The sequence below is a fragment of the Mesoplodon mirus genome, assembly GCF_964341445.2.
Source record: "Mesoplodon mirus genome assembly, chromosome: 1".
NCBI lineage: Eukaryota > Metazoa > Chordata > Mammalia > Artiodactyla > Ziphiidae > Mesoplodon > Mesoplodon mirus.
Window position 1 is genome coordinate 181,685,695 of NC_138976.1, and position 15,506 is coordinate 181,701,200.

A 15,506-nucleotide genomic window follows, 5' to 3' on the forward strand; every position below is an offset into this window, starting at 1 on the left:
AGATGGCCACACACACTCCCTCAGTGAAGGCAGAGTTCCAACCTCCCTCAGCCCCGCCCCCTCTCCGCAGGTTACCATGGACTACAGAGGCTGCATTCTGAGGCCAGGGCGTTCCAAGAATGCCAAGGGCAGACATGATGACCTTAAATGATTTCCTCTTGTGTCAGGTTTGGTAAACTTTAGGAGCTAGGAAATGGTCCACTTTACAGAAATGTTCAAATTTACTGGCATTTCTTATCTTCTCTGCTATAACATTGTCCTGATTCTTTCTGTATATTCTTTACTTATGTTTTTGTTTTCCTTAATCAAAGTGTGTCTTTTCAATCTTTTCAAAGAAGATTCTTTGGACTTACTAAATCACCTCAATTTTATACGTTTTCTGTTGTATTAAGTTCTGCTCATATCTTTATTTATCTTTTTTCTATGTTTTCAGGGTTTATTGTTTTGATCTTCTGATGTCAATTAAAACACTTGGTTATTCATTGTAATAAATATTTTACTTATAAAGATTTGAACTTTTGAAGATTCCAGCTTACTTGTAAGTTTCTAAGGGTCAGGTCCTCTCCATTGTTGCTGGCCTAAGGTTTAGTTCACCATATAGCAATGTATATATTGACCTATTTTCCCCTCGACTTTCTGTGATTCCTTACATCTCACCTTTCTTTGCAGACAAGCCATTTGAAATACCCTTAACTTATTTCACAGCCAATAAGTCATTGAAATAATGTGTATTTTGTAGAGAAATCTTCTTCTATAATTAGGCAGAAAATCTCACCTGCCATAGTTTTCAAAACAGCATAATTTCACTCTTCTCAATGCTTAATCTGTTGTATTACACAACCTTTGAGTATTTAGCTTTATCAATGACATGTACTTTAAAAATGTTTTAGAGATCCTACCAGTCTTTGAAAACATCCTTGTTCCTGGTTTCAGTTCCACTTTTATGTATATTTTCTGCCTTGCACCTGACTATTCCAACAATTGATGTATGGCCTTGGGAATCTAATTCTGGGATTGATAGTTTTTGCTGATTGTCTCCCCTTGTAGCTGATTTCTTCATTATTGTGTAAATTTAGATCATGAGCTCATGTTTAGCTAAACAGCTGACCTTGTAAGTCGCTTAGGTGTGAACGCTCATAAGCTTCAGCAGAAAGTCGGCAAAGATTTATTTGTGTCCCTCCAATGAGTTGCCCGGGAGAACCCCGTTTTCTACAAGTGTTGGTCCAATACTCCCTCAATAGGCAGGGGACTCGGACAGGGCTGCTTGGCGGCCCCCGATCTGGGGCAGGGGCAGTGGGCGGCCTGTGGCCCAGGCAGAAACCTCTCTGCATGTGTCCCAGGGACCCATCTGCCTGCGAACTTCGGTCACCTGGCAGGAAGCTATGATGCCCAGACCTATGGTTAGCTGAGCAGCGAGGTGTACTGTGCGGACAGGTTCCACACACACTTCAAGTAAGAGGTCGGACTGAGTGGAAAGGTAAGAGTTTGGGCAGCTGTGCAGACAAAGAAGGCGCCCTTTGCCCTGGGCCTAAATGCTTGTGACACCCCACTGGACCTGCCGGGCTCTGAGGGCCCTGCCCTGGGCCCCCTGCTCCCCTGCCCTTTGTTCAGTCACAGCAGTGATGGCCACACACACTCCCTCAGTGAGGGCAGAGTTCCAACCTCCCTCAGCCCCGCCCCCTCTCCGCAGGTTACCATGGACTACAGATGCTGCATTCTGAGGCCAGGGCGTTCCGAGAATGCCAAGGGCAGACATGATGACCTTAAATGATTTCCTCTTGTGTCAGGTTTGGTAAACTTTAGGAGCTAGGAAATGGTCCACTTTACAGAAATGTTCAAATTTACTGGCATTTCTTATCTTCTCTGCTATAACATTGTCCTGATTCTTTCTGTATATTCTTTACTTATGTTTTTGTTTTCCTTAATCAAAGTGTGTCTTTTCAATCTTTTCAAAGAAGATTCTTTGGACTTACTAAATCACCTCAATTTTATACGTTTTCTGTTGTATTAAGTTCTGCTCATATCTTTATTTATCTTTTTTCTATGTTCTCAGGGTTTATTGTTTTGATCTTTTGATGTCAATTAAAACACTTGGTTATTCATTTTAATAAATATTTTACTCATAAAGATTTGAACTTTTGAAGATTCCAGCTTCCTTGTAAGTTTCTAAGGGTCAGGTCCCCTCCATTGTTGCTGGCCTAAGGTTTAGTTCACCATACAGCAATGTATATATTGACCTATTTTCCCCTCGACTTTCTGTGATTCCCTACATCTCACCTTTCTTTGCAGACAAGCCATTTGAAATACCCTTAACTTATTTCACAGCCAATAAGTCATTGAAATAATGTGTATTTTTAGAGAAATCTTCTTATATAATTAGGCAGAAAATCTCACCTGCCATAGTTTTCAAAACAGCATAATTTCACTCTTCTCAATGCTTAATCTGTTGTATTACACAACCTTTGAGTATTTAGCTTTATCAATGACATGTACTTTAAAAATGTTTTAGAGATCCGACCAGTCTTTGAAAATATCCTTGTTCCTTGTTTCAGTTCCAGTTTTATGTATATTTTCTGCCTTGCACCTGACTATTCCAACAATTGATGGATGGCCTTGGGAATCTAATTCTGGTATTGAGAGTTTTTGCTGATTGTCTCCCCTTGTAGCTGATTTCTTCATTATTGTGTAAATTTAGATCATGAGCTCATGTTTAGCTAAACAGCTGACCTTGTAAGACGCTTAGGTGTGAACGCTCGTAAGCTTCAGCAGAAAGTCGGCAAAGATTTATTTGTGTCCCTCCAATGAGTTGCCCGGGAGAACCCCGTTTTCTACAAGTGTTGGTCCAATACTCCCTCAAGAGGCAGGGGACTCCGACAGGGCTGCTTGGCGGCCCCCGATCTTGGGCAGGGGCAGTGGGCGGCCTGTGGCCCAGGCAGAAGCCTCTCTGCATGTGTCCCAGGGACCCATCTGCCTGCGAACTTCGGTCACCTGGCAGGAAGCTATGATGCCCAGACCTATGGTTAGCTGAACAGCGAGGTGTACTGTGCGGACAGGTTCCACACACACTTCATGTAAGAGGTCGGACTGAGTGGAAAGGTGAGAGTTTGGGCAGCAGTGCAGACAAAGAAGGCGCCCTTTGGCCTGGGCCTAAATGCTTGTCACACCCCACTGGACTTGCCGGGCTCTGAGGGCCCTGCCCTGGGCCCCCTGCTCCCCTGCCCTTTGTTCAGTCACAGCAGAGATGGCCACACACACTCCCTCAGTGAGGGCAGAGTTCCAACCTGCCTCAGCCCCGCCCCCTCTCCGCAGGTTACCATGGACTACAGAGGCTGCATTCTGAGGCCAGGGCGTTCCGAGAATGCCAAGGGCAGACATGATGACCTTAAATGATTTCCTCTTGTGTCAGGTTTGGTAAACTTTAGGAGCTAGGAAATGGTCCACTTTACAGAAATGTTCAAATTTACTGGCATTTCTTATATTCTCTGCTATAACATTGTCCTGATTCTTTCTGTATATTCTTTACTTATGTTTTTGTTTTCCTTAATCAAAGTGTGTCTTTTCAATCTTTTCAAAGAAGTTTCTTTGGACTTACTAAATCACCTCAATTTTATACGTTTTCTGTTGTATTAAGTTCTGCTCATATCTTTATTTATCTTTTTTCTATGTTATCAGGGTTTATTGCTTTGATCTTCTGATGTCAATTAAAACACTTGGTTATTCATTTTTATAAATATTTTACTTATAAAGATTTGAACTTTTGAAGATTCCAGCTTACTTGTAAGTTTCTAAGGGTCAGGTCCTCTCCATTGTTGCTGGCCTAAGGTTTAGTTCACCATATAGCAATGTATATATTGACCTATTTTCCCCTCGACTTTCTGTGATTCCCTACATCTCACCTTTCTTTGCAGACAAGCCATTTGAAATACCCTTAACTTATTTCACAGCCAATAAGTCATTGAAATAATGTGTATTTTTTAGAGAAATCTTCTTCTATAATTAGGCAGAAAATCTCGCCTGCCATAGTTTTCAAAACAGCATAATTTCACTCTTCTCAATGCTTAATCTGTTGTATTACACAACCTTTGAGTATTTAGCTTTATCAATGACATGTACTTTAAAAATGTTTTAGAGATCCGACCAGTCTTTGAAAACATCCTTGTTCCTGGTTTCAGTTCCAGTTTTATGTATATTTTCTGCCTTGCACCTGACTATTCCAACAATTGATGGATGGCCTTGGGAATCTAATTCTGGTATTGATAGTTTTTGCTGATTGTCTCCCCTTGTAGCTGATTTCTTCATTATTGTGTAAATTTAGATCATGAGCTCATGTTTAGCTAAACAGCTGACCTTGTAAGACGCTTAGGTGTGAACGCTCGTAAGCTTCAGCAGAAAGTCGGCAAAGATTTATTTGTGTCCCTCCAATGAGTTGCCCGGGAGAACCCCGTTTTCTACAAGTGTTGGTCCAATACACCCTCAAGAGGCAGGGGACTCCGACAGGACTGCTTGGCGGCCCCCGATCTTGGGCAGGGGCAGTGGGCGGCCTGTGGCCCAGGCAGAAGCCTCTCTGCATTTGTCCCAGGGACCCATCTGCCTGCGAACTTCGGTCACCTGGCAGGAAGCTATGATGCCCAGACCTATGGTTAGCTGAGCAGCGAGGTGTACTGTGCGGACAGGTTCCACACACACTTCAAGTAAGTGGTCGGACTGAGTGGAAAGGTGAGAGTTTGGGCAGCTGTGCAGACAAAGAAGGCGCCCTTTGGCCTGGGCCTAAATGCTTGTGACACCCCACTGGACCTGCCGGGCTCTGAGGGCCCTGCCCTGGGCCCCCTGCTCCCCTGCCCTTTGTTCAGTCACAGCAGAGATGGCCACACCCACTCCCTCAGTGAGGGCAGAGTTCCAACCTGCCTCAGCCCCGCCCCCTCTCCGCAGTTTACCATGGACTACAGAGGCTGCATTCTGAGGCCAGGGCGTTCCGAGAATGCCAAGGGCAGACATGATGACCTTAAATGATTTCCTCTTGTGTCAGGTTTGGTAAACTTTAGGAGCTAGGAAATGGTACACTTTACAGAAATGTTCAAATTTACTGCCATTTCATATATTCTCCACTATAACATTGTCCTGATTCTTTCTGTATATTCTTTACTTATGTTTTTGTTTTCCTTAATCAAAGTGTGTCTTTTCAATCTTTTCAAAGAAGATTCTTTGGACTTACTAAATCACCTCAATTTTATACGTTTTCTGTTGTATTAAGTTCTGCTCATACCTTTATTTATCTTTTTTCTATGTTCTCAGTGTTTATTGTTTTGATCTTCTGATGTCAATTAAAACACTTGGTTATTCATTTTAATAAATATTTTACTTATAAAGATTTGAACTTTTGAAGATTCCAGCTTACTTGTAAGTTTCTAAGGGTCAGGTCCTCTCCATTGTTGCTGACCTAAGGTTTAGTTCACCATATAGCAATGTATATATTGACCTATTTTCCCCTCGACTTTCTGTGATTCCCTACATCTCACCTTTCTTTGCAGACAAGCCATTTGAAATACCCTTAACTTATTTCACAGCCAATAAGTCATTGAAATAATGTGTATTTTTTAGAGAAATCTTCTTATATAATTAGGCAGAAAATCTCACCTGCCATAGTTTTCAAAAAAGCATAATTTCACTCTTCTCAATGCTTAATCTGTTGTATTACACAACCTTTGAGTATTTAGCTTTATCAATGACATGTACTTTAAAAATGTTTTAGAGATCCGACCAGTCTTTGAAAACATCCTTGTTCCTTGTTTCAGTTCCAGTTTTATGTATATTTTCTGCCTTGCACCTGACTATTCCTACAATTGATGGATGGCCTTGGGAATCTAATTCTGGTATTGATAGTTTTTGCTGATTGTCTCCCCTTGTAGCTGATTTCTTCATTATTGTGTAAATTTAGATCATGAGCTCATGTTTAGCTAAACAGCTGACCTTGTAAGACGCTTAGGTGTGAACGCTCGTAAGCTTCAGCAGAAAGTCGGCAAAGATTTATTTGTGTCCCTCCAATGAGTTGCCCGGGAGAACCCCGTTTTCTACAAGTGTTGGTCCAATACTCCCTCAATAGGCAGGGGACTCCGACAGGGCTGCTTGGCGGCCCCCGATCTGGGGCAGGGGCAGTGGGCGGCCTGTGGCCCAGGCAGAAGCCTCTCTGCATGTGTCCCAGGGACCCATCTGCCTGCGAACTTCGGTCACCTGGCAGGAAGCTACGATGCCCAGACATTTGGATACGTGTGCAGCGAGGTGTACTTCGCGGACAGGTTCCACACACACTTCAAGTAAGAGGTCGGCCTGAGTGGAAAGGTGAGAGTTTGGGCAGCTGTGCAGACAAAGAAGGCGCCCTTTGGCCTGGGCCTAAATGCTTGTGACACCCCACTGGACCTGCCGGGCTCTGAGGGCCCTGCCCTGGGCCCCCTGCTCCCCTGCCCTTTGTTCAGTCACAGCAGAGATGGCCACACCCACTCCCTCAGTGAGGGCAGTGTTCCAACCTCCCTCAGCCTCACCCCCTCTCCGCAGGTTACCATGGACTACAGAGGCTGCATCCTGAGGCCAGGGCGTTCCGAGAATGCCAAGGGCAGACATGATGACCTTAAATGATTTCCTCTTGTGTCAGGTTTGGTAAACTTTAGGAGCTAGGAAATGGTACACTTTACAGAAATGTTCAAATTTACTGGCATTTCATATATTCTCTGCTATAACATTGTCCTGATTCTTTCTGTATATTCTTTACTTATGTTTTTGTTTTCCTTAATCAAAGTGTGTCTTTTCAATCTTTTCAAAGAAGATTCTTTGGACTTACTAAATCACCTCAATTTTACACGTTTTCTGTTGTATTAAGTTCTGCTCATATCTTTATTTATCTTTTTTCTATATTCTCAGGGTTTATTGTTTTGATCTTCTGATGTCAATTAAAACACTTGGTTATTCATTTTAATAAATATTTTACTTATAAAGATTTGAACTTTTGAAGATTCCAGCTTACTTGTAAGTTTCTAAGGGTCAGGTCCTCTCCATTGTTGCTGGCCAAAGTTTAGTTCACCATATAGCAATGTATATATTGACCTATTTTCCCCTCGACTTTCTGTGATTCCCTACATCTCACCTTTCTTTGCAGACAATCCATTTGAAATACCCTTAACTTATTTCACAGCCAATAAGTCATTGAAATAATGTGTATTTTTTAGAGAAAACTTCTTATATAATTAGGCAGAAAATCTCACCTGCCATAGTTTTCAAAACAGCATAATTTCACTCTTCTCAATGCTTAATCTGTTGTATTACACAACCTTTGAGTATTTAGCTTTATCAATGACATGTACTTTAAAAATGTTTTAGAGATCCTACCAGTCTTTGAAAACATCCTTGTTCCTGGTTTCAGTTCCAGTTTTATGTATATTTTCTGCCTTGCACCTGACTATTCCAACAATTGCTGGATGGCCTTGGTAATCTAATTCTGGTATTGATAGTTTTTCCTGATTCTCTCACCTTGTAGCTGATTTCTTCATTATTGTGTAAATTTAGATCATGAGCTCATGTTTAGCTAAACAGCTGACCTTGTAAGACGCTTAGGTGTGAACGCTCGTAAGCTTCAGCAGAAAGTCGGCAAAGATTTATTTGTGTCCCTCCAATGAGTTGCCCGGGAGAACCCCGTTTTCTACAAGTGTGGGTCCAATACTCCCTCAAGAGGCAGGGGACTCCGACAGGGCTGCTTGGCGGCCCCCGATCTGGGGCAGGGGCAGTGGGCGGCCTGTGGCCCAGGCAGAAGCCTCTCTGCATGTGTCCCAGGGACCCATCTGCCTGCGAACTTCGGTCACCTGGCAGGAAGCTATGATGCCCAGACCTATGGTTAGCTGTGCAGCGAGGTGTACTGTGCAGACAGGTTCCACACACACTTCAAGTAAGAGGTCGGCCTGAGTGGAAAGGTGAGCGTTTGGGCAGCTGTGCAGACAAAGAAGGCGCCCTTTGGCCTGGGCCTAAATGCTTGTGACACCCCACTGGACCTGCCGGGCTCTGAGGGCCCTGCCCTGGGCCCCCTGCTCCCCTGCCCTTTGTTCAGTCACAGCAGAGATGGCCACACACACTCCCTCAGTGAGGGCAGAGTTCCAAACTCCATCATCCCCGCCCCCTCTCCGCAGGTTACCATGGACTACAGAGGCTGCATTCTGAGGCCAGGGCGTTCCGAGAATGCCAAGGGCAGACATGATGACCTTAAATGATTTCCTCTTGTGTCAGGTTTGGTAAACTTTAGGAGCTAGGAAATGGTCCACTTTACAGAAATGTTCCAATTTACTGGCATTTCATATATTCTCTACTATAACATTGTCCTGATTCTTTCTGTATATTCTTTACTTATGTTTTTGTTTTCCTTAATCAAAGTGTGTCTTTTCAATCTTTTCAAAGAAGATTCTTTGGACTTACTAAATCACCTCAATTTTATACGTTTTCTGTTGTATTAAGTTCTGCTCATATCTTTATTTATCTTTTTTCTATGTTCTCAGGGTTTATTGTTTTGATCTTCTGATGTCAATTAAAACACTTGGTTATTCATTTTAATAAATATTTTACTTATAAAGATTTGAACTTTTGAAGATTCCAGCTTACTTGTAAGTTTCTAAGGGTCAGGTCCTCTCCATTGTTGCTGGCCTAAGGTTTAGTTCACCATATAGCAATGTATATATTGACCTATTTTCCCCTCGACTTTCTGTGATTCCCTACATCTCACCTTTCTTTGCAGACTAGCCATTTGAAATACCCTTAACTTATTTCACAGCCAATAAGTCATTGAAATAATGTGTATTTTTTAGAGAAATCTTCTTCTATAATTAGGCAGAAAATCTCACCTGCCATAGTTTTCAAAACAGCATAATTTCACTCTTCTCAATGCTTAATCTGTTGTATTACACAACCTTTGAGTATTTAGCTTTATCAATGACATGTACTTTAAAAATGTTTTAGAGATCCGACCAGTCTTTGAAAACATCCTTGTTCCTTGTTTCAGTTCCAGTTTTATGTATATTTTCTGCCTTGCACCTGACTATTCCAACAATTGATGGATGGCCTTGGGAATCTAATTCTGGTATTGAGAGTTTTTGCTGATTGTCTCCCCTTGTAGCTGATTTCTTCATTATTGTGTAAATTTAGATCATGAGCTCATGTTTAGCTAAACAGCTGACCTTGTAAGACGCTTAGGTGTGAACGCTCGTAAGCTTCTGCAGAAAGTCGGCAAAGATTTATTTGTGTCCCTCCAATGAGTTGCCCGGGAGAACCCCGTTTTCTACAAGTGTTGGTCCAATACTCCCTCAATAGGCAGGGGACTCAGACAGGGCTGCTTGGCGGCCCCCGATCTGGGGCAGGGGCATTGGGCGGCCTGTGGCCCAGGCAGAACCCTCTCTGCATGTGTCCCAGGGACACATCTGCCTGCGAACTTCGGTCACCTGGCAGGAAGCTATGATGCCCAGACATTTGGTTACGTGTGCAGCGAGGTGTTCTTCGCGGACAGGTTCCACACACACTTCAAGTAAGAGGTCGGCCTGAGTGGAAAGGTGAGAGTTTGGGCAGCTGTGCAGACAAAGAAGGCGCCCTTTGGCCTGGGCCTAAATTCTTGTGACACCCCACTGGACCTGCCGGGCTCTGAGGGCCCTGCCCTGGGCCCCCTGCTCCCCTGCCCTTTGTTCAGTCACAGCAGAGATGGCCACACCCACTCCCTCAGTGAGGGCAGAGTTCCAACCTCCCTCAGCCCCGCCCCCTCTCCGCAGGTTACCATGGACTACAGAGGCTGCATTCTGAGGACAGGGCGTTCTGAGAATCCCAAGGGCAGACATGATGACCTTAAATGATTTCCTCTTGTGTCAGGTTTGGTAAACTTTAGGAGCTAGGAAATGGTCCACTTTACAGAAATGTTCAAATTGACTGGCATTTCTTATATTCTCTGCTATAACATTGTCCTGATTCTTTCTGTATATTCTTTACTTATGTTTTTGTTTTCCTTAATCAAAGTGTGTCTTTTCAATCTTTTCAAAGAAGATTCTTTGGATTTACTAAATCACCTCAATTTTACACGTTTTCTGTTGTATTAAGTTCTGCTCATATCTTTATTTATCTTTTTTCTATGTTCTCAGGGTTTATTGTTTTGATCTTCTGATGTCAATTAAAACACTTGGTTATTCATTTTAATAAATATTTTACTTATAAAGATTTGAACTTTTGAAGATTCCAGCTTACTTGTAAGTTTCTAAGGGTCAGGTCCTCTCCATTGTTGCTGGCCAAAGTTTAGTTCACCATATAGCAATGTATATATTGACCTATTTTCCCCTCGACTTTCTGTGATTCCCTACATCTCACCTTTCTTTGCAGACAAGCCATTTGAAATACCCTTAACTTATTTCACAGCCAATAAGTCATTGAAATAATGTGTATTTTTTAGAGAAATCTTCTTATATAATTAGGCAGAAAATCTCACCTGCCATAGTTTTCAAAACAGCATAATTTCACTCTTCTCAATGTTTAATCTGTTGTATTACACAACCTTTGAGTATTTAGCTTTATCAATGACATGTACTTTAAAAATGTTTTAGAGATCCTACCAGTCTTTGAAAACATCCTTGTTCCTGGTTTCAGTTCCAGTTTTATGTATATTTTCTGCCTTGCACCTGACTATTCCTACAATTGATGGATGGTCTTGGGAATCTAATTCTGGTATTGATAGTTTTTGCTGATTGTCTCACCTTGTAGCTGATTTCTTCATTATTGTGTAAATTTAGATCATGAGCTCATGTTTAGCTAAACAGCTGACCTTGTAAGACGCTTAGGTGTGAACGCTCGTAAGCTTCAGCAGAAACTCGGCAAAGATTTATTTGTGTCCCTCCAATGAGTTGCCCGGGAGAACCCCGTTTTCTACAAGTGTTGGTCCAATACTCCCTCAAGAGGCAGGGGACTCCGACAGGGCTGCTTGGCGGCCCCCGATCTGGGGCAGGGGCAGTGGGCGGCCTGTGGCCCAGGCCGAAGCCTCTCTGCATGTGTCCCAGGGACCCATCTGCCTGCGAACTTCGGTCACCTGGCAGGAAGCTATGATGCCCAGACCTATGGTTAGCTGTGCAGCGAGGTGTACTGTGCGGACAGGTTCCACACACACTTCAAGTAAGAGGTCGGCCTGAGTGGAAAGGTGAGAGTTTGGGCAGCTGTGCAGACAAAGAAGGCGCCCTTTGGCCTGGGCCTAAATGCTTGTGACACCCCACTGGACCTGGCGGGCTCTGAGGGCCCTGCCCTGGGCCCCCTGCTCCCCTGCCCTTTGTTCAGTCACAGCAGAGATGGCCACACCCACTCCCTCAGTGAGGGCAGAGTTCTAACCTCCCTCAGCCCCGCCCCCTCTCCGCAGGTTACCATGGACTACAGAGGCTGCATTCTGAGGCCAGGGCGTTCCGAGAATGCCAAGGGCAGACATGATGACCTTAAATGATTTCCTCTTGTGTCAGGTTTGGTAAACTTTAGGAGCTAGGAAATGGTCCACTTTACAGAAATGTTCAAATTTACTGGCATTTCATATATTCTCTACTATAACATTGTCCTGATTCTTTCTCTATATTCTTTACTTATGTTTTTGTTTTCCTTAATCAAAGTGTGTCTTTTCAATCTTTTCAAAGAAGATTCTTTGGACTTACTAAATCACCTCAATTTTATACGTTTTCTGTTGTATTAAGTTCTGCTCATATCTTTATTTATCTTTTTTCTATGTTCTCAGGGATTATTGTTTTGATCTTCTGATGTCAATTAAAACACTTGGTTATTCATTTTAATAAATATTTTACTTATAAAGATTTGAACTTTTGAAGATTCCAGCTTACTTGTAAGTTTCTAAGGGTCAGGTCCTCTCCATTGTTGCTGGCCTAAGGTTTAGTTCACCATATAGCAATGTATATATTGACCTATTTTCCCCTCGACTTTCTGTGATTCCCTACATCTCACCTTTCTTTGCAGACAAGCCATTTGAAATACCCTTAACTTATTTCACAGCCAATAAGTCATTGAAATAATGTGTATTTTTTAGAGAAATCTTCTTATATAATTAGGCAGAAAATCTCACCTGCCATAGTTTTCAAAACAGCATAATTTCACTCTTCTCAATGCTTAATCTGTTGTATTACACACACTTTGAGTATTTAGCTTTATCAATGACATGTACTTTAAAAATGTTTTAGAGATCCTACCAGTCTTTGAAAACATCCTTGTTCCTTGTTTCAGTTCCAGTTTTATGTATATTTTCTGCCTTGCACCTGACTATTCCAACAATTGATGGATGGCCTTGGGAATCTAATTCTGGTATTGATAGTTTTTGCTGATTGTCTCCCCTTGTAGCTGATTTCTTCATTATTGTGTAAATTTAGATCATGAGCTCATGTTTAGCTAAACAGCTGACCTTGTAAGACGCTTAGGTGTGAACGCTCGTAAGCTTCAGCAGAAAGTCGGCAAAGATTTATTTGTGTCCCTCCAAAGAGTTGCCCGGGAGAACCCCGTTTTCTACAAGTGTTGGTCCAATACTCCCTCAAGAGGCAGGGGACTCCGACAGGGCTGCTTGGCGGCCCCCGATCTGGGGCAGGGGCCGTGGGCGGCCTGTGGCCCAGGCAGAAGCCTCTCTGCATGTGTCCCAGGGACCCATCTGCCTGCGAACTTCGGTCACCTGGCAGGAAGCTACGATGCCCAGACATTTGGTTACGTGTGCAGCGAGGTGTACTTCGCGGACAGGTTCCACACACACTTCAAGTAAGAGGTCGGCCTGAGTGGAAAGGTGAGAGTTTGGGCAGCTGTGCAGACAAAGAAGGCGCCCTTTGGCCTGGGCCTAAATGCTTGTGACACCCCACTGGACCTGCCGGGCTCTGAGGGCCCTGCCCTGGGCCCCCTGCTCCCCTGCCCTTTGTTCAGTCACAGCAGAGATGGCCACACCCACTCCCTCAGTGAGGGCAGTGTTCCAACCTCCCTCAGCCCCGCCCCCTCTCCGCAGGTTACCATGGACTACAGAGGCTGCATACTGAGGCCAGGGCGTTCCGAGAATGCCAAGGGCAGACATGATGACCTTAAATGATTTCCTCTTGTGTCAGGTTTGGTAAACTATAGGAGCTAGGAAATGGTACACTTTACAGAAATGTTCAAATTTACTGGCATTTCATATATTCTCTGCTATAACATTGTCCTGATTCTTTCTGTATATTCTTTACTTATGTTTTTGTTTTCCTTAATCAAAGTGTGTCTTTTCAATCTTTTCAAAGAAGATTCTTTGGACTTACTAAATCACCTCAATTTTATACGTTTTCTGTTGTATTAAGTTCTGCTCATATCTTTATTTATCTTTTTTCTATGTTCTCAGGGTTTATTGTTTTGATCTTCTGATGTCAATTAAAACACTTGGTTATTCATTTTAATAAATATTTTACTTATAAAGATTTGAACTTTTGAAGATTCCAGCTTACTTGTAAGTTTCTAAGGGTCAGGTCCTCTCCATTGTTGCTGGCCAAATTTTAGTTCAACATATAGCAATGTATATATTGACCTATTTTCCCCTCGACTTTCTGTGATTCCCTACATCTCACCTTTCTTTGCAGACAAGCCATTTGAAATACCCTTAACTTATTTCACAGCCAATAAGTCATTGAAATAATGTGTATTTTTTAGAGAAATCTTCTTCTATAATTAGGCAGAAAATCTCACCTGCCATAGTTTTCAAAACAGCATAATTTCACTCTTCTCAATGCTTAATCTGTTGTATTACACAACCTTTGAGTATTTAGCTTTATCAATGACATGTACTTTAAAAATGTTTTAGAGATCCTACCAGTCTTTGAAAACATCCTTGTTCCTGGTTTCAGTTCCAGTTTTATGTATATTTTCTGCCTTGCACCTGACTATTCCTACAATTGATGGATGGCCTTGGGAATCTAATTCTGGTATTGATAGTTTTTGCTGATTGTCTCCCCTTGTAGCTGATTTCTTCATTATTGTGTAAATTTAGATCATGAGCTCATGTTTAGCTAAACAGCTGACCTTGTAAGACGCTTAGGTGTGAACGCTCGTAAGCTTCAGCAGAAAGTCGGCAAAGATTTATTTGTGTCCCTCCAATGAGTTGCCCGGGAGAACCCCGTTTTCTACAAGTGTTGGTCCAATACTCCCTCAATAGGCAGGGGACTCAGACAGGGCTGCTTGGCGGCCCCAGATCTGGGGCAGGGGCCGTGGGCGCCCTGTGGCCCAGGCAGAAGCCTCTCTGCATGTGTCCCAGGGACCCATCTGCCTGCGAACTTCGGTCACCTGGCAGGAAGCTACGATGCCCAGACCTATGGTTAGCTGTGCAGCGAGGTGTACTGCGCGGACAGGTTCCACACACACTTCAAGTAAGAGGTAGGCCTGAGTGGAAAGTTGAGAGTTTGGGCAGCTGTGCAGACAAAGAAGGCGCCATTTGGCCTGGGCCTAAATGCTTGTGACACCCCACTGGACCTGCCGGGCTCTGAGGGCCCTGCCCTGGGCCCCCTGCTCCCCTGCCCTTTGTTCAGTCACAGCAGAGATGGCCACACCCACTCCCTCAGTGAGGGCAGTGTTCCAACCTCCCTCAGCCCCGCCCCCTCTCCGCAGGTTACTATGGACTACAGATGCTGCATCCGGAGGCCAGGGTGTTCCGAGAATGACAAGGGCAGACATGATGACCTTAAATGATTTCTTCTTGTGTCAGGTTTGGTAAACTTTAGGAGCTAGGAAATGGTCCACTTTACAGAAATGTGCAAATTGACTGGCATTTCTTATATTCTCTGCTATAACATTGTCCTGATTCTTTCTGTATATTCTTTACTTATGTTTTTGTTTTCCTTAATCAAAGTGTGTCTTTTCAATCTTTTCAAAGAAGATTCTTTGGACTTACTAAATCACCTCAATTTTATACGTTTTCTGTTGTATTAAGTTCTGGTCATATCTTTATTTATCTTTTTTCTATGTTCTCAGGGTTTATTGTTTTGATCTTCTGATGTCAATTAAAACACTTGGTTATTCATTTTAATAAATATTTTACTTATAAAGATTTGAACTTTTGAAGATTCCAGCTTACTTGTAAGTTTCTAAGGGTCAGGTCCTCTCCATTGTTGCTGGCCAAATTTTAGTTCAACATATAGCAATGTATATATTGACCTATTTTCCCCTCGACTTTCTGTGATTCCCTACATCTCACCTTTCTTTGCAGACAAGCCATTTGAAATACCCTTAACTTATTTCACAGCCAATAAGTCATTGAAATAATGTGTATTTTTTAGAGAAATCTTCTTCTATAATTAGGCAGAAAATCTCACCTGCCATAGTTTTCAAAACAGCATAATTTCACTCTTCTCAATGCTTAATCTGTTGTATTACACAACCTTTGAGTATTTAGCTTTATCAATGACATGTACTTTAAAAATGTTTTAGAGATCCTACCAGTCTTTGAAAACATCCTTGTTCCTGGTTTC